This window comes from Neomonachus schauinslandi, chromosome 3 (genome assembly GCF_002201575.2).
Source record: "Neomonachus schauinslandi chromosome 3, ASM220157v2, whole genome shotgun sequence".
Classification (NCBI taxonomy): Eukaryota; Metazoa; Chordata; class Mammalia; order Carnivora; family Phocidae; genus Neomonachus; species Neomonachus schauinslandi.
In genome coordinates this window covers 112,047,606-112,066,126 of record NC_058405.1, presented here as the reverse complement: position 1 = coordinate 112,066,126, position 18,521 = coordinate 112,047,606, and the positions used below count along the sequence as shown (strand labels likewise).

The window sequence follows — 18,521 nt, the reverse complement described above, 5'->3', positions numbered from 1 at the left end:
CTGAATCATTTTTTTCTGTTACTTTCAGTCCAAAGAATCTCAAGACAAGAGGCAAGAGTTATTAATTAGGTGAGCTTTGCAAAATGTATAACTCAAAATATTACTCCCTAGATATGCTCTCCAACCCAAAGTAATCCATGATCAAATGAATGTGGGAAATGTGAAAACTGTATGTTTGTGGAAGTTAATGATCAAATTAACATATCAAAGCCTAGGAGCAAAATTATTCTGAAAGAGAATCTTTGCCTCTGCTTATAATCCTGTAGCTCCTGTTTATAAGAGGAGTCAAATAAATAGTATGTAGGTAAGTGAAAATGCTTTTGAATAGAAAATATATTTGATGTAGTAATCCCCCTCTCCTAATAAAAAATCTGTAAAAACCCCTGCTCTTCTCCACCCCTTGGACTTGAATCTATCCTTGACACTGGGAAATCACTACCAGGACTCTTGTGCTTTGCAAGTATCTTGAGATGGTCCATTGTTTCCATTTGAAGACCAGCTCTCAGTTATGGCTGCCCGGATCAGCTGCCCTGACTTTTACAATCATCATAAAGTGTCTTCCTGTTAGTCAATAAGCATTGATTATTGATGACCAGCCATAAACCCCAAACTCTGTGAAATCTGAAGAAATACAAGATATGGTCTATATATTAGTTTCCTAGAGCTGCTATAACAAATTAAAATTTTTTTATTTAAATTCAGTTTAGTTAATATATAGTGTATTATTAGTTTCAGAGGTAGAATTTAGTGATTTAGGGGTTTGCATATGACACCCAGTGCTCATCACATCCTGTGCCCTCCTTAATGCCCATCACCCAGTTACCCCATCCCCCCACCCACCTCCCCTCTAGCAACCCTCAGTTTGTTTCCTAGAGTTGAGTCTCTTATGGTTTGTCTCCCTCTCTGTTTTTGTCTTATTTTTCCTTCCCTCCCCCATGCTCATCTGTTTTGTTGCTTAAATTCCACACATGAGTGAAATCATATGATCTTTATCTTTCTCTGACTTATTTCACTTAGCATAATACCCTCTAATTGCATCCACGTCATTGTAAATGGCAAGATTTCATTCTTTTGATGGCTGAGTAATATTCCATTTTACATATATACCACATCTTCTTTATCCGTTCATCTGTCGATGGACATTTGGGCTCTTTCCATATTTGGCTATTATGGACACTGCTGCTATAAACATTGGGGTGCATGTGCCCCTTTGAATCACTATGTATCCTTTGGATAAATACCTACTAGTGCAATTGCTGGGTCGTAGGGTAGCTCTCTTTTTAACTTTTTGAGGAACCTCCATACTGTTTTCCAGAGTGGCTGCACCAGTTTACATTCCCACCAACAGTGCAAGAAGGTTCTCCTCTCTCCGCATCCTCACCAATATCTGTTGTTTCCTGAGTTGTTAATTTAATTTAATTTTATTTTATTTATTTATTTATTTTTAAATTTTATTTATTTATTTGAGAGAGAGAGAGAGAGAGAGAGAAACAGCACGAGAGGGGAGAGGGTCAGAGGGAGAAGCAGGCTCCCCACTGAGCAGGGAGCCTGATGCGGGACTCGATCCCGGGACTCCAGGATCATGACCTGAGCCGAAGGCAGTCGCTTAACCGACTGAGCCACCCAGGCGCCCGTGAGTTGTTAATTTTAGCCATTCTGACCAGTGTGAGGTGATTTTGGGAAAAATCTATTCTTGCCTCTTCTAACTTCTGATGGTTGCTGGCAACCCTTGTCTTTCTTTGCTTGTGGAAGCGTAACTCTGCCTCTATTTTTTTGTGCTGTCTTTCCTCTGAGTATCTGTGTCTCTCTCAATGACACCAGTCATTGGAATAGGGCCCACCCTAATCCAGTACGATCTCATCTTCACTAATTATACCTGGAAAACCCTATTTCTAAATAAAGTCATACTCTGAGGTACTGGATGGACACTATCAAACCCAGCATAGTCTGTGGTTGAGGAGCATTCACTCTGGTTGGGTTTGCCCCAAATTCTGTTATTGACAGTGTCATCCTTACTGTGAGAGCTATGTGGCTCAGAGAGAAGAAAGTGTTTAAGTTGTTTGGATGGGTCAGGGAAAATGTGTGGATGAAGTGGAACTTGAATGGAACCTTGAAATAGGGCTGGAATTTTACCTGATGGAGGGGACAGAGTAGAATGTTTTGGATCTTGGAGATGTGAAAAATTCATGATCAAGGACTGTGAATTAACAACTCTATTCTGAAGAAATGAATTACTTGACCCCTTACTCACTTGGACTGTGATTCCTGAGGACGTATATGTGGTCAGGGTAGTGCAAAGGTCCCGTTCCCACGGCCTACCTCTTCTTCATGGCTGGGAAGGCTTGTTGTAGGGAAAGGAGACGTGTGTGTATGGAGGAGTGGGGCACTGAGGAATTTCCTTTATGTAATGAAAATGGCCTGTCTCTCCCCTTGCAAGAAAGAAGTTAGGGATAGTAGTGAAAAAAGATTATATACTTTAAGTAATCAGAAAAGCTTAACAGAGAAGATGGATGATGCCCACTTAAAATAGATAGGTGAAGTGGCGCCTGGGTGGCTCAGTCGTTAAGCGTCTGCCTTCGGCTCAGGTCATGGTCCCAGGGTCCTGGGATCGAGCCCCGCATCGGGCTCCCTGCTCGGCGGGAAGCCTGCTTCTCCCTCTCCCACTCCCCCTGCTTGTGTTCCCTCTCTCACTGTGTCTCTCCCTGTCAAATAAATCTTTAAAAAAAATAATAATAAAATAAAATAAAATAGATAGGTGAAGACCACAGTTATAGGTCAAATTTAGATGTGGATTTTTTTTTTTTTTGGCTTAAATCCAGAGGAAGATTTAAAATCTGTATTATTATCTACAGGGTTTTTTTTTTTTCCTGCCAGAATTGTTTTTTTTTTTTAAGTTATCATTAAGATTTGTACACCTGTCTAAATTTATTTCCCAAACGTCCTATTAACTGTTTACTTATAGCCATCTAAATTCTTGTAGTATTATTTGGATGCTCCAACTATTAACCTTAGTCATTTTAAAGTAACTGTAGCATAGCTCCACATGCAAAAAACTACTAGAAAAGACTTTGCTTGGCTTCACATAGAACCAGTGGAGTATTTTACTTCCTTTTCCTTTATATAGCTTCTTTTCCCTATATATAGATCAAACAGTTTTTAAAAGTATCTCTAATTCCTGGTCTTCAAAGTCTGCTAGAGCAGCCCTGAAAATTGTCTCCAGAAATAAGTTTCTATGCAGCCTACTAATTTAATTCAGCCATCCCCAAATTTACGAATGGCGTTTGCTCCAAAATGACATCCTTTTCCTTTGCTACAACCACAACTTCGGTTCAATGCCCTTTTGACCATTATTGCCATCCACAGTGCAAGTTTTCCCTGTAACTTTCAGATCCTATGAACATGAGTCTCCTGCTTGTCACTGGCTTCTTTAATAAATCTCATCATATTTTGATGGCAAACTTTGGGTTTCAGTGGCAAAATTGTCCCTTTTTCCCCATCTCCTGCAGGATGGGATCAAGGTGCACTCTCCATGGCTAAATTGATGCGGCTGAACAAAATAGAAAAAATATTTCATGATATGAGTAGAAATGGAACGACTCTATATGACAATTAAAGAGAAATGATTAAAAGGGGCGTATCCAGGGGCAAGGCACAGATGCTGACAATCAGAATGGAGGTGGGGTGTAAATATCTGGAGCAATTATTCTCGTGCTTATGGATAATGGTTGCTTTTTCCAGACTGTTGGTATTGCTTGGGGTCTCTTAAGCTCTGGGTCAGTTGGTCTCACACTCATTTCTGTGATGGGCTGCTGGAACGTGGGGTGTCTCACTTTCTAATGTACTGAACGACTTTCCTTTTTGAAGAAAGCTGCTACTTTTACCTCAAGGATCATTTTAACATAGAAACTATTCAAGGGGTCTTCCCAGTTTGTAAATTTGAAGCTGACCCGGAGGCATTTTAGAGAAAAGCTTTGGAACACTTCTGGCAGATCATCTTTTTAGTCTTAGAGGCTGGAGAGAAATGAAAGACTTGACAGATCAGAACCAGGTAATGCTTTTTAGCTAAAATTGTGATGGAAACTTATGGGAGTTTGGGGGTCTCCACAGAAGTAAAGGGTATTTGAAGTATGTTGGCTAATGTGCTCAATCAGGGTTCAGTGTTCTTCTGTGAACCAAGATCCAGAGAATTGTGTATTTTAAATTCTGTGAGGTCAGGAACTAGGTCTGCCATATTAGAACATTTCTAGCACCTTGCTCTGTAACTGGCACATAGTAAGCTCTCAAATATTTGGTGACTGACAGAATAAAGAATAAAAAAATGAATCTCTGAGATCTGCGCAGAGTTGGATCTTATCGGTAGATGGAAAAGACTTGAAATTCCGTTAGAAACTCATTACTTTGTTTTAAATATTGCCCTTCCTCCCCACTAGTAGTCTCTCTCTCTCTCTCTTTCTCAAATAACTCATTTGTGGTAAAACATCCAAGGACTACCATGTCACCTTGCTCAGGTGTATTTGTGTTTCAAAGGAAGTATGGGGAGGAAAGGGCAAAGGGAGAGGGAGAAGCAGACTCCCCGCTGAGCAGAGAGCCTGATTCTGGGCTCAATCCCAGGACCCTGAGATCACGGCCTGAGCTGAAGGCAGATACTTAACGACCTGAGCCACCCAGGTGTCCCACCACGAATGAGTTTATAGATCATGATGCCACGTGACATTCATGAAAGTGGGGAGAGGCTAAACAGAGGTAAATTGTTGCAGAAAGGGAGGCCAGAACACAGGAGACCAATTTGACCAATCCAAGTAAAGACAACTGGTGTTGTAAAGACAACTCTGTTCCAGCTGCTACAGTCATTCCTGGGAGCACCTGCAGCTTTTAGAAAGTAGCACAAATTAGGGGAAAGAGAAGAAAGGTAGTTGGAGAGTTGACTTTTTTTTTTTATTCTGACCTAGTTTTCTATTAATAAAATGTATTTATTACTTAGGCAACATTTTTCCCAGCAGGCAAATTATAACTAACAACATAAAATTTTAAGCTAACATTCTTTTTGCTAAAGGCCTCAGTCATAACAGGTGTTATTAAGGGTAATAAGTACTTGAGGAGGAAGAAAGAACAATTCTTTTATTGGAACATTTGTGGAAGGTCCAGTCAATGCATTTAAGAATTATGTCAAGTACCTTATTTTTCAGCTCTCAGGGAAGACCACGATCTGTGAATGATTTTCTAGTGCTTGGGTAATGATGAATTCTAGTAGATACAACTGAAACAGTCCCGTGGATGATTATGCCCTTGAAGGTAATGACACTGGGTTTAAGGAAAATGGATATTTACATGTAGGAATTGAAACAAACACTGAATGTTCAATCTGCAGTGCTGTATGCTATTAAGTTACTGGAAAGAGAGAGAAACCCTGTATGTTCTCAGCTTTTAGAATAGGGTATAAGGAAGAGGAGAGCTGGGAGATGGAGCCCGACGGTCACCCTTCCAATGAGCAGTAGTGGTGCTTTGGAAGTGCCTTGGAAGAGCATCAGCTGCTGTGAGTGTGTTCCTTGGGCCACTGTTGTTTTGCTTTCTTCCTGCGTCTGGGTGTCTGGGGTGTGTGAAGTTGGAAGAGGGGTAGGTATGGAGTGCTGGTCAGGGCCGCCACGTCTAGCACTTGTAGCCTAGAGAATATAGGATGGTTGTAACAGTCATTTATTGTAGGGGCACTTTATTGGTATTAAAAATAGACACCCACTGTTTTAATCAGTTATAAAAAACTCCCTTTAGACCCAAGGGCCATATGGTCTTACTGGCAAACAATTTAAGTTCACATTGGTACTAGCTTGGTATCACTCATTTGTTTAGCATGCTGAGTCCCTACTATGTGCCCTATTCCGGGGCTTGGTATGCTGTTGTGAAAAAGACCCACAGAGTTTCTGGATTCTCAGAGCTTATATTTTAGTGGGGATGATACACCATAAACAGGACATAAAAATGCAGAGGTTACTTTTAAGAAACAGCCTCTACCTTGGAGGAACTCTTGATGTAATTGGAGAGACCAATCCATCAGCATCTACTTGCCAGATAAGATAGAAATACAGTATCAGCAACTTAGAGGACCTTTGTGGATCTCTACTTGATAGCCAGTGTACCCTGTTGTGGGGCATTTTACAATGGAGTCCTTACACTTCTAGTTGACTCAGTGTCTCTGGAAACATTTTCTTGTTATTGCCCTGCCCCTTTCTGATGATGTGATTACTTACGTTTCTGAAGAAAATAGTATTCTGATGACACGGGTCACCATCACATAGTGACTGATGACTACAGAGAGTGTGAGTATTGGACCGGTCCTCACTGTGGCTAACTATGCCTACTTTTCAATTCTCACTCAGATAACACCTTAAAGAGTGGCCTCTGGCCCCCCAACTCCCTCCCCCTCCCCGAGTTGTTCTTTGTCTCCTTGGTTTATCCCAAGGTGTTTACAAACAAGAAGAGGAGGTAAGAAAAATATGTGAAGAACCAGGAAAAGAAGGCAGAAGGTGTAAAATGCTACAAATAATTATAAATAGTGTTATGCAGATTCAGTGAAAAAGAAGTCACTTATCTTTTTTTATTTCATATTTTAAAAATTGAATCCTTGGAGAAGATGAGGCCTTTTATATATATGTATCTATATCTTTGAGTCATTGGACAAGAAAATAAAGGTCCTGAAATGTTAACAAGATTTATGAACACAGGAACAAGGTCTTACAGAGGCGATTGAAATATGTGACAAGCATTAGCGATTCAGAGTAGTGATGAGCTATTTGTATAGATTGATGTGGCTAAAAATTAGACAAGGCATATTAAAAGCTGAGATCATTCAGGCTTAGGAGCAGCTGAATATGAGCAATTATGAAGCAGTTAAGCCATTAAATAAAACTGAATATCTTGTGAACTGCCAGAGCAAAAAGGCACCTCCGTGTGACCGAGGGCTTTATCACCAACACTCTCCTCTCAAAAACATAAACATTAGGAAATGTTGGTGTCAAGGGCGATGGAGAGGCTTTTTAAAGGCAAATCATGTCACGTGTTGCTCAGGACAGCAATCTCATGCAGAGAAAGCCATCTCTAACCGGGCATAGCGATTGTGTGAGCAAAATGTGGGGATAAAGGGATGAAGGCCAGCATTTTGGTATGGGGGCTGATATGGGGTCTGAATAACACAGGGTCCTGTGGAGAATGGCTCACCTGGTTTTCGTCATGCTCCTATAATTGTACATTCAGACTGGCTGCCTTCATCAGCTGATCCCTCATCTGTGAAGGATTGTAAACACGGGTAATGCTGTCTACGTGAAGACAGTTATTCTAGTCCCATTCTGCTCGGGTGTTAGGCGCTCCAGCATGAGAGGGTTTCAAGAACACACTATGTGAGGGGAAATAATCTTTAAAACATCTGTTCTTTCCCCCATCACTGTGACTTGGCTACATCATTTGATAGTAAATAAGATTATTCCGTGAAGAAAAAAGCTGAGGCAGTTTCAGAGTGGATCTGCCCCCATGCAGTAATGTTGTGTCTATATGCACAAGTCGTTTGAATGGCTTAATTGGTTGTCAATAGAAACATCTAATATTTATTAAGAGTCTGCCGTGTGCTAGGCATGGGGTAGGCATGTTTACATATTTATCAGGAGAAACAGGGTGTCAGAGTAGAAAGAGCACAACCATTAGAGCTTAAGTCTTGGCATAGCCTCTAAATAGCTGGGAAAACTAAACAAGTCATTTAAAACAGTCAACAAATGTAAGAAAGAAAAGCAAAGTCTCTGGATCTGTATTTATTTTACTGTTTAAAAGTGTGCGTGTGCTTGTGCGTGTGTGTGTGCGTGCGTGTGTGCGCCTCTGTGTCTGGAAGAGATTATCTTTCATATTCCCTGCAGCTCTAAAGCTCTATGGGCTGTACATGTATCCAGCTTTATTTATATTTTTGACCCTTCTGCTATTTCTTGGACAATATACTTTCCATTTGCTGTATTTTCTTTCTTCTATGTCCAAGTCAGTCATCAAATTCCACTTTGATTCTTCTTTGAATTATCTCTCAAATGCCTTTCTTTCAATCAGTCATTCTGTATCAGGAAGCCTAGTGGTTAGAAGTTCAGGGCTCTAGAGTAGAATCGATTTAGGTTCAAATTCCTCCTTTACCATTAGTACCTGTGTGGTCCTATGATCTTGTGATCTTTACTATTTATTTAAAGTATTTTAAATTCAACTTCCTTCCCTGTAAAAAGAGATGGTACTTCTTACCTCTCAGGATCGCTGTGAATATTAAATGAAAAATGCATATAAAGTACTTATCAAAGTGGTACGGAAAACTCAGTGTTAGCTAGTCCTTATACTGCTCCATTATCATCAATGTGAGTGGTTGTACTCGTTTCCTACCATCGCTACTGTTCTTTTCACCCTACCATCCTTTTTCATAAGACTGGTTGGCTACAACAGCCCTGTAGCTGATATGCTAACTCCAACCATGGAACATCTACAGTGGTAAATATACTCCATGGTAGACTCTCTCTGTCTCATTTTGGAGAGTTTCTATTGTTTTAGATTCAGGTTTACTAAGTTTTTTCCTCTAATCTGCTGTTTATTTCATTCATTCATCTCATTGTATTTTTCATCGACAGAAATTTTAATTTAGGGGAGGGGGTATTATCCATGTCTCTCCTTAACTTGCTCATGTTTTCCTGTATCTTAGTGGTTCTCAATGTCTGAAGATATTTTTTGCTTGTCACAATAGAGGTTGGGGAATGCTACTGGAATCTAGTGGGGGGAGGCCAGGAATGCTGCTCAATATCCTGTAATGCAGAGAACAGGTCTCTCAACAAAGAGTTACCTGGCTCCCAAAGTCAGTTAGTAGTGCCAAAGCTGAGAGACCCTGCCCTACCTTGATATATGGAATACAGTTATAGTATCTGTTTTAATATTTTTGTCCACTTGTCCCATCATCTGTGTCATTTCTGAATCTGTTTCTATTCATTGTTTTTCTCCTCATTATGCTTCTTTACATGCTTGGTGAGTTTTCATTGGATGCCAGTTACTGTGGATTTTATCTCATTGGGAGCTGATTCTTTTAAATATGCTTACACTTTGTCCTGGACACATTTAAGTGACTTGTAAACAATTTGATCCTGTAGGCTTGTTTTAAAAATTTGCTAAGTGGAGTAACCTTTAGGGTTAATTTTTTCTCACTACTGAGTCGTTAGCCTTATGAGTGCTCCGCCCGATGCCCTGCTTATTCTGTGTATCATAAGTTTTTCTACTCTGGTGGGGGCAGGGGAAAAATGGAATAATTTTCAGATGTGTGTGAGCTCTGTGGATTGCTTCTTGTCAGCAGGCTTTACCTGGCCTCAGTAATTTCCTCACACACATGGCCTGGTCAGCTGTCAGCGGAAGACACAGAAAACCATCTGTAGATCTCCCAGACACAGAGGCTGGGCAGCGATCCCCTCTCTGCTACAGTGTGCTGTGAATTCTAGCCACCATGGCCTGCCTTCTTACCCAGCTCTATCTTCTCAACTCCAGGGGGAAAGCTAGGCTCTGTTTGGGTCTCCTCTCTTCCTTATGGCCTAGAAACCCTCTCGAGGCAGTAAAAGTGAGCAGTCGAGGTGGAACTCACCTGGTTTGTTTTCCTTCACTCCAGCGTCATTGACCTGTGCTTCCTGTTGTCCAATGTCTGGAAACTACTCTTTCATATGTTTAGTCTGTTTTTTATAGTTAGTTAATGTGAGAGGGTAAATCTGGTCCCTGATACTCCATCAGGATCAGAAGGGGAAGCTCACGGTAGACTTTGAAGAAAGGTACATAGACAGTACTATATATTACATTTCAAACAGAATCCCATTTTGTTTCTACAGCTGTGCTTCTAGAAGCATAGTCCATCTTCAGAATCAAACTGGCGTCAGTGCTGAGATCTAAACCACAAGGTATGCATTTAGCAGAATAACCTCTGAACTCTTCCACTTGCTTCTCTCTGCTCTGGCTCTCCACGTGGCCCTCTTCTCTTGAGACTGTACTTCAGTGCTTCAGCTGTTCCATTTTTAAACCTTTTACCCTCCTGGATCCTATTACTTGCTCAATTAATTTGGACCTTTTTGGGTTGCTTTTGGCCTTTTCTGCAGTCAGGTCCTAAAGTTTATGTATGGCTCAATAATTCATATGTCTGTTTGTTGGTTACAATGCAATTTAATGGCGCATTTATATTGCTGTATTTATTAGCTTTGAAATTCCCTAAAAGAGGTATCCATTTTCTGCCCTCAGGGCATGCTCACATTTTAATTACCACTTATGTATTAAAGAATATTTCTTTACATGTTTTCTAGTAACTTTTTTTTCTTAAAGGCTTTCATTAAGGTATGTTTATTGAAGAGGATGGGGGCTGGAAACATAATGAGAACTGGGGAATGAAAGCAAAATAAAATATGACTGAGTCCCAAGTTTCAGCTGTGCCATTACTAGTTCTCTTGGTGGCAGGATATTTTCAGATTTTTCCAAAACTAGGGAAATCTTAGCTCTTCGTGGCTTGTGGTCACTAGCCTGGAAGTTACTAATCCTGATGCTGTTATGCTGTAGCTTGAGTGAGCTTGATCTGGTTAGGGGTTTGCATGCTGCCCCATGTTGTATGATGCTTGACAATAAAGCCCAGGATTTAGGTTGAGTGGCTCATAAGATTAGAGATGGGAAATGTGGAGTCTTTCATCTTTTGGTTCTTAATTCAGAGCCAATCAAGAAGTCATTGGATTTAATGACCTCCAGTTAGAGGATCCTGTGAAATAAGCTGTTGCTGTCAATCCTGTTTTTAATGGACAAGAATCCCCATAATTGAGGGCCACATGGCATCCTTTGTTCTATAGGGTTGATAAATGGGCTGTGAATTGACAGTTTCTGGAAACAATTTCTCCCTCCCTCCTCAGAGCTTTGGCAATTTGATAGGATAAACTATACAAGTGTAACCAAACTTTATTACTGATCCAAATAATGTTATTTGGAGCTGTTCCAGGAGTTGGGGCTCATGTGGAGCATTGGGCCATGGTAGAAAGCGAATACTGTGAAAGTCAAAGGAAACTGGGATCCACCATTGACCTCATAGCACAGGGAGCACTGTGGAAAGAGGTCAGCAGTTTCCAAGCCAGGGAACCCACTCCTCATTCTTGGGATCAGCAGCTGTTTGAGTTGCCAGAGTTAAGGCCAGGAGGTCAAGGCCAAGAAGATAGTAAAACACTGAGTACGAACTTGAATAGCAGTCTGAAGATATTAGTAATAGAGAGGTTAAAACTGAGGCTCCCCCTCTTGACAGAAAGTCTCTTACATTTTTCCTTGCAGTGGGTGTTGATGAGTCAACTTAAGAAAATAGTGTGTAGACTGAGCAGGATAATGCAAAATAACAACAGATTACGGCAAATGGCAAGAGGTCCCAACATACTTGAATTTAAATCACTTGAATTCAGCTCTATCTATTTGGGGAAGAAAAAAAGAGGGAAAAAATAATTTAAGTGGGGTGGATGGATTCTGCTTGCCATTTCATCTAATAAACGAGAAAGCGATAGGAGATGTGGACCCAGGTTGTTTCCTGGGTTGGTCTCAGTCCCTCTATGCTTCTCACACTGAATATTTCTCTGCACAAAGGGTGATTCAAATGTTTAATGAGACTGAATTTTCGTAACAACAAGCCACTAAAAGCAAGCTAACAACAACAACAACAACAAAATAACAATAAATAAATAAACAAAATAAAAAAATAAAAGCAAGCTAACAACTTTATCTGGTGCTCAATCAGAGAAGAAACTGGGAGAAAATAGGGTTATAAACCTTCTTAGTAGATTTTTTTCCTGATGGTAAGTTTGATTCTATGAGTTTGTCTCTAGTTCTGATCCTTCTATAAAAGATGCAGCCACAGTGAATGGCATAATACCTGGCACATGGTTGGCACTTAACAAATATTAGTTAAATGAATGAATGTATGAATACTAGATACAGTAGAGGAGCAGAGTGACAGGGGGTGCGTTTCTAGAATATTCAATAGCTCTGCTAGAAACATCTCTGTGAATTGCCCTAGCCACCATATATGTATGTGTATCATCTCTATATTTATTGACCGACTGATAGATCAGTTTATCTAAAATATAGTTGTAGCTGCCACCCACTCTGGGTACTACAGAATGACCTTGGTAAAATTTAGTAAAATTCGAGTTATAATACTGAGTGGTACATCTGTGACTTGCTCATCTTTGAGTTTAAAAATAAATCTGTCATTAAAACAAATAAACAATTTTTTGAAAGTGTACATTGTGGAAATAATCCATGTAGATAGAAATTCACCTTGGGAAGTAGAATGCATATTGGAACAAGTACCAAGCGGTTAATTGTAAGCCTTCCGTTGGCCTTTCTAGCTGACTGACCATGGGTAAGCTGTGACCTTTCTATTCTCACTTTCTTCTGTAAAGTGAGTGGGTTGGATCAGAACAAACTCTGAGCTCTTTAGAGCTTAAACATTCCATAGTGAGTTAGAAAAAAATCAACTTAGTACTTTAGCAGACAAAAAATTTAAGGGATTTTTATTAGATCACTTTCCTTTTTCAGAGATCTTTAGCATCGTGATTTGGTATTGACAGAAGGGGCCAATCTTTGTAGCTAAGATTTCCACCTGGTTACCTAATTTGCACCTCTTTAGAAACATTCAGAAATACTGTTTGGAAGTCTCTTCTTAATTCAGTAGTGGTTCTTAAATTTTAGGATGCATAAATATCAGCTAGGGGTTTTGCTACAGATGTGCATTCTGGGGTGAGGCTTAGGAATCTTAATATTTATGAACATCCTAATTCTGAAGTGATGATCCCTGAGCTCATTTTGAGAAACACTGATTTAAGGTATAAATAAAATTGTCTTTGGATAGGAAGGAGCTCAAGAAATAATCAAATCCATTCTATCCTCAAAGACAGAATGAGTTTATTCTCAAGGTCCACCATAGAAAGGTACTATACAAAGTCCAATTTTTAATTTATTCAAATCCTTAGGAATTCCTTCTTTGTGTTAAACCTAAGACAACCCAGTTTCACTTTTATAGTTGCTTTTATTTGTTGGTCCCAATACTTCTAATAAAAATTTTTATGGGATCATGAGATCTTGGAATTGAAAGTGACACCGAGGGATGGTTTTATTTAATACTCTGCTTTTTGGCTGGACCAGAGTGAAATAAATTAAAAAACAAACAAACAAAAAACAGTGAAATGATTAGAAGGCTAATATAAAAAGATTTGTTTGGTAAAAGGCCTTAAAGGCATTTTGGAGTACACAAAAAACTAGATAAAAATGAGGAAGCAATTAGAGACATTTCAAGGCACAGGGTTTTCCTGGTCAGCTATCTTTAGGGAGTCATCTTTAAAAATAAACAACTGCCTGGAAGGTTGGTAGGTAAAAGGTGGGTAAATAAAATCTGTCCTTGGAGATTTCTGGAGGTGTAGATGGGCCACAGTTTGAGTAGGAGAAGGCAAGTAAAGAAAATCAATCTTCAAGCTCTTACCCACTGGTACTTGGCACCACTAAGCTTCCAGTTAGCCAGTGCCTAGGCTTCTGTGTACAGAGGGTGCCTAATGACCTGAGAATTGTTTTCAAGGTCAGGCATGGCTCACAACTCTGCCTTAGGGTACAGTGGAGGGTGGGAGGTGATGGTAGAGAAGATGAGTTTGTCAATACCTTTTGTCATAAGCAGGCGTGGGCTTGAGCCTAAAAGTTGTGTTGTTTATTTTGGCTTCCTTGCCACCTTCCTGTAGTGAGAATGCTCTCCAGAATTGCATCATCTCTCAGTGGTTACACGAATGGCTGTTCTTTGTAGTATCAGAGGGCAGAGTATTACAGGCAATGAAGTTCTGGCTTTCACTCCTCTGCCCTTCTGACCCCTGCAAATGTGTGCCAGGGACAAGTTCATTTTTACTCTCTAGTCTGAACTTCATCTTTGATTTTGATTTGAACAACATAACATAATAGAAGAAGATGGAGTTGGAATTGAGAGCTGTGCTTAGGGAAAATAACAGAAATTGTTCAGATAAGATTGGCCCAGGATGTCGAAAGTAAACTTCGGTGTTTCCAGAGTCTCAGGCTGGTGTTTTCAGAAAACATTTACCACCTCCCTTATTCTTTTTTTTTCCTAATGAAGCAAAATCACATTAATTTTTTTTATTGAAGTACAATTAAGAGCGCTCTAAAAAGAAACATTTTGCTGGTTTGTTAAATACTATATGTGAAGTCATTCAGTTTATTCTTTGTTCTGTAGCTCTGCACTTATTCAGAATTTATTCTCTTGATAAGTTGTTCTAATAATTTTAAAGTTTGGGTTGAAGTCAAACAATAAATAATTGGAAATAAATAATTTCCAATGTGGACGGCTTTCCCCAAATTCCCTTTTTTGAATGAAATGAAAATTTTCTCAATCCTAATATTAACGTTATGAAAAATAAATAGTATTTAATTCAAATTTATTTTATAATCAATACTAGGGAAAAGAGCCTCTCCAACAACAACAAAAAATCAATGGCCTCAAACTCAAGACATATTTTTCCAGAAATTTCTGAAGCCCCAGCTAGGTCATGTGTTCTTTATTTCTACTCCCACAGCTTCCCATAGTTACCTTTACCACAAATTTTACTGAAGTATTCTAAGAAAGTAGCACAGCAGGAAGGGCAAGTATATAAGCTAAAACCTAAAACCTAACGTGTAAATTTATATGTTAACATTCATGTTTATTCCTCAAGTTCCTGGCATATATTCGATACTCCATAAACGTTGAGTGAAAAAAATGCTTTCCTCTTGGTGACAGCGTGGAATCCAGTTTGCAAAAGAAATTAAGCAAACACAAGCAAAGCCTCAAAGCTGATATTATGGAGTGTCCACACAAAGAAGCAACAGATACTTTGCCCCCAACATTACATTGTGTGTGCTGGGGGAAACAATGGAGCTTTCACAAGAAATCTTCAACTCCTGTTCTCTACCTTCTCCAGTTCATGCTAAATATATGCTAACTTTTAATACTTAGGAGAAGACTTGCAATTCTCCAAGTTGACAGCAGACTGCAAAAAGATCATAGAATTTTGGTGCTAGGAGGGCTTCAGTGCTCTCATTTCATTCATGTGACTTTGTCCTTAGTGGTCCCTGTGGTTGACACAAAGTCATATAACCAGTCATTGGAAAGTCTGGAACCAATACCCAGGACACTTGATTTCTTGGCAAAGACTTTTGTGAACAAACCTGCATAACTGAGGATAGTGTGAGGATTTACTGGGTAATCTTACTGGACCAAAAAAAAAAAAAAAAAAAAAAAGGAGGTGGGGTTATAAAAGGTCTGCTAGAAAAATCACTGACTGTACATCCCAAGCAGCAAACTACAATTAACACCATCAAGGTGCTGGATTCCAAACACAAAAAAGTTTTTTTTCTGAGGTAGAGGGATAATGCTGCTTACTGGTTTGGAGCCTTGACTGTGGAGTCAGAAAAACCGGGTTCTGACCCCAGCTCTGTCATTGACTGGTTCTGGATCCCTGGAACCTTAAATTCTCTTTGTTTCCTCAATTTTAAAATGCAGGTAGTAATACCTACTTTGTAGAATTATTAGGATTCTATGAGAAAATTTATATATTTAGTACACAATATTCAATAAGTGGTAGATGTAGCCTTTGAAATGTCATTAGATTCTCTGAGCCTCAGTTTTCATATCTGTAAATTGGCATAATAATCTGTAATTTGCAAGGCAATTGTAAGAACTAAACTTCCAATAAATGTTCTTTTGAAAATACGTACAATCTGGGTGCATTGGCTTCTTTCCTATATTCCTTTACTTCTCTTCTGCCTGTGTGCCCTCTTTCTTCTCTTCCACTATCCAAGGATCACGGACCTTAGATTATCTGCTGGTGGTCTAATCCTCCTCATTGATCTGCAAGTCCAAACCTGACTTTCTTGTTAGTGCCCTGTGGTTCTGTTTTGATTCTTCTGGTCAAAAACTCACAGTTCTTTTAGTGTTCATCTTACATGAGTATCAGCAAGGAAAGCAATCTGATTAAAACAATTCATAATCTTAAATGTTGATAACTGGTGGATCAACTCAGAGATATGTGTATTTTACAACTCATGCTTGGAGAAATATTCTTACCTAAAAAAAAAAAAAATCCATAGAATTTGTTAAATCAAAGAAATCAGCAATATCTATGTGGAATATAAAGAGAAGAAGAAATATTTTGTGGAGGAAATATTTTGGGACCGTATACTTTCCTCCTCTGGCAACGTTTCCCTTAATACATACAAAAGAAGGAAATGGGTCAGCATCCCCGCTCTGGAATGGTTGCTGCTAGCAAGGAGTCTTTTTAAGGTGAGAGTGGATGTAGGTATTTGGATTTGGGTCTCTCGTAGGCCTATGTGTCTCCTGTTCCTACGCCTTCTATAGAGATATACTCTGTGAGATCTCATTTTTTGAGACAGCCCCAAGTACCAAAAACATAGACTTTTTTTTTCCTTGAGAGCACAATGGAACCCTCTATTTTTATCTTGGCTGGAAATGAAAGGGAATGCTTCCAAATGTTTCAAATCTTCAGATGTCTTTAGTTTGGATGGAATAATATGAAAGATGAAGGCTGGCGGGGATGTGATTGAAGTCTATAAAGTCACGAAGGGTCTGAGCAGGGTGAATATAGATTTGCTCACCAAATCTCTGAAAGCTAAATCCAAGGGCAATGCCTTAAAGCTTAAAGGGCCAACTTACTGCACTTAATTGCACCTTAACAAACATTCCTTTAGTTATAAAGAAAATACAGTAGAATTTGAAGAGGCTGATTGGGAGTTTACCTCAAGGGGTGCTAACTGGACATAGGAATAAACTGTGGAAGACTTAAGGTTTGTTTATGTTCCACACTGAATCTGCAACTGAAAGACTTGGGTTAGAGAATACTTCAAGAATCTCTGACATTCTCTGGATTTGTATGTAATTAGTGAAAAAATTATGGGATGCTTCTGAGTGCATCTCTACCTTTCAGAGGCTGAATATAAGTTCCTCAGTGTCAAAAATTGGAGACTCCCTATTGGGTCCAAAGGGTCTCAACTTTGCAGGTCTTCACTTCTCTTGAGGTGAGTTTTATCCTGGGGGAAAGTAATTTCCTGAAGTTAAACTAATTGTTGAATTCTTAATTGCCCACATTGTTATGTGAAAAAGCAGAACAAGGGAATGTCTAAATCCTGAGATTTATCAGATTCTCCTTTTGAAATCACATTAGTGTTAGCAACAAAAATATACACATTTAGTTAAGTTCCAACATATTTGTTTTTTGACCTGCAGTGATTCTATTAGTTTCAAAAAAACAGAGTGCTCAACTCAAAATGGATTGTGTGCTTGTTATAGCAAATGTATATTGATTTGATTAAAAATGCATTAATTTCTTTAAATTTCAATAACAGTGGATTTGTTTTCAGAAAGACAGGGCTGGAAAATGTATAGTCATGCAACCTGATAATCTCAGATAAGTGGTATTTAATATTGCTCAACAGGAAATTTCTTTCCCTTATACTTTTAAAGCAAAAATCTCCAATATTAAGTAATGTATGTAGTGCATATGAAACATTTAGAAGAAAAGATAGCTCTCTAATTTAACTCAAGGTCATATGCACATTGTCAGAGCAAAGAGGGAGCTGTGAAATTATCCAGGGAACTTGAAACAGTCTAGACAGTCAATCCAGATCATTTAAAAAGGTATGTTAAAGATGCTCATAAGAATGAGAGGGTTATCTGCTCATATGAAGACACAGTTTTGGGACAAATCAAGTTTGGAGTTGTTTAAGAGCTTGCGGTCTTGTTTGAAATCCATTTTATTAGAAATATATACAGTTAAAATAATCCCATAGATAGGAAGTTATTTAATAAACTAATATGTTTTATTCATTTATCACACCACACATCCAGCCATAGAAATATCTTTAAAACTAACCTAATGCATGTGAATGTTTGTTTAATTTTTTTTTTTTTTCATGTCAGTTGGATGGCATTGAGCAAAGCCTATAAAGCTGGGTGCATTAGGTAAAAATCCAAGCAAACTCCAGCAAGGGCACATGCCTGGAAAGAGGAAGAGACCAGGGTTCTCTCATTAAATCTTCTGTTGACTATGTTTAGGCAAGCGCTTTATTCTTTTTAAAATTTTTTTTCATTTGTAAAGTGAAGAAATGAGAGCTGAAAGGACACAGAATGGATAATCTTGAAGTATGGCTTAACATAAAATCGAATAAAATATATCTATAAACCTTTATATCATACAGACATACCACAATATAAGTCTGTAGCAGTTAGCTAATTATATAACTGGGAGAATAAATAGCAAATTAATAAATTATGCTTTTGTTTACTCTTCTGCAAAGGATAATTGCTCAGCAGCTCAGGCTTCCAATTAGTGGCAACTCATTCAATGATTGTAGAATTGAATTGATTGTGACCCATAGTACATAAAAATGGGCTTGAATTCTACCAAGTATGCTTGAATTTCACA

At 38.8% G+C, this 18,521-nt stretch overlaps 1 long non-coding RNA gene across 2 annotated transcripts in view; it reads left to right on the top strand.

Moving 5' to 3' along the window:
* LOC110592286 overlaps positions 1-9,967 on the top strand; it is a 42,848-nt gene extending 32,881 nt beyond the window's left edge. Inside the window, exon 3 of one of the 2 annotated variants that reach the window (XR_002481093.1) lies at positions 9,867-9,967. This is a non-coding gene — a long non-coding RNA (uncharacterized LOC110592286). Of the gene's footprint in view, positions 1-28; positions 50-9,866 lie in introns of those variants that run through there. The other variant, XR_002481094.1, reaches the window with a different exon arrangement.
* Positions 9,968-18,521: the final 8,554 nt, after the last annotated feature.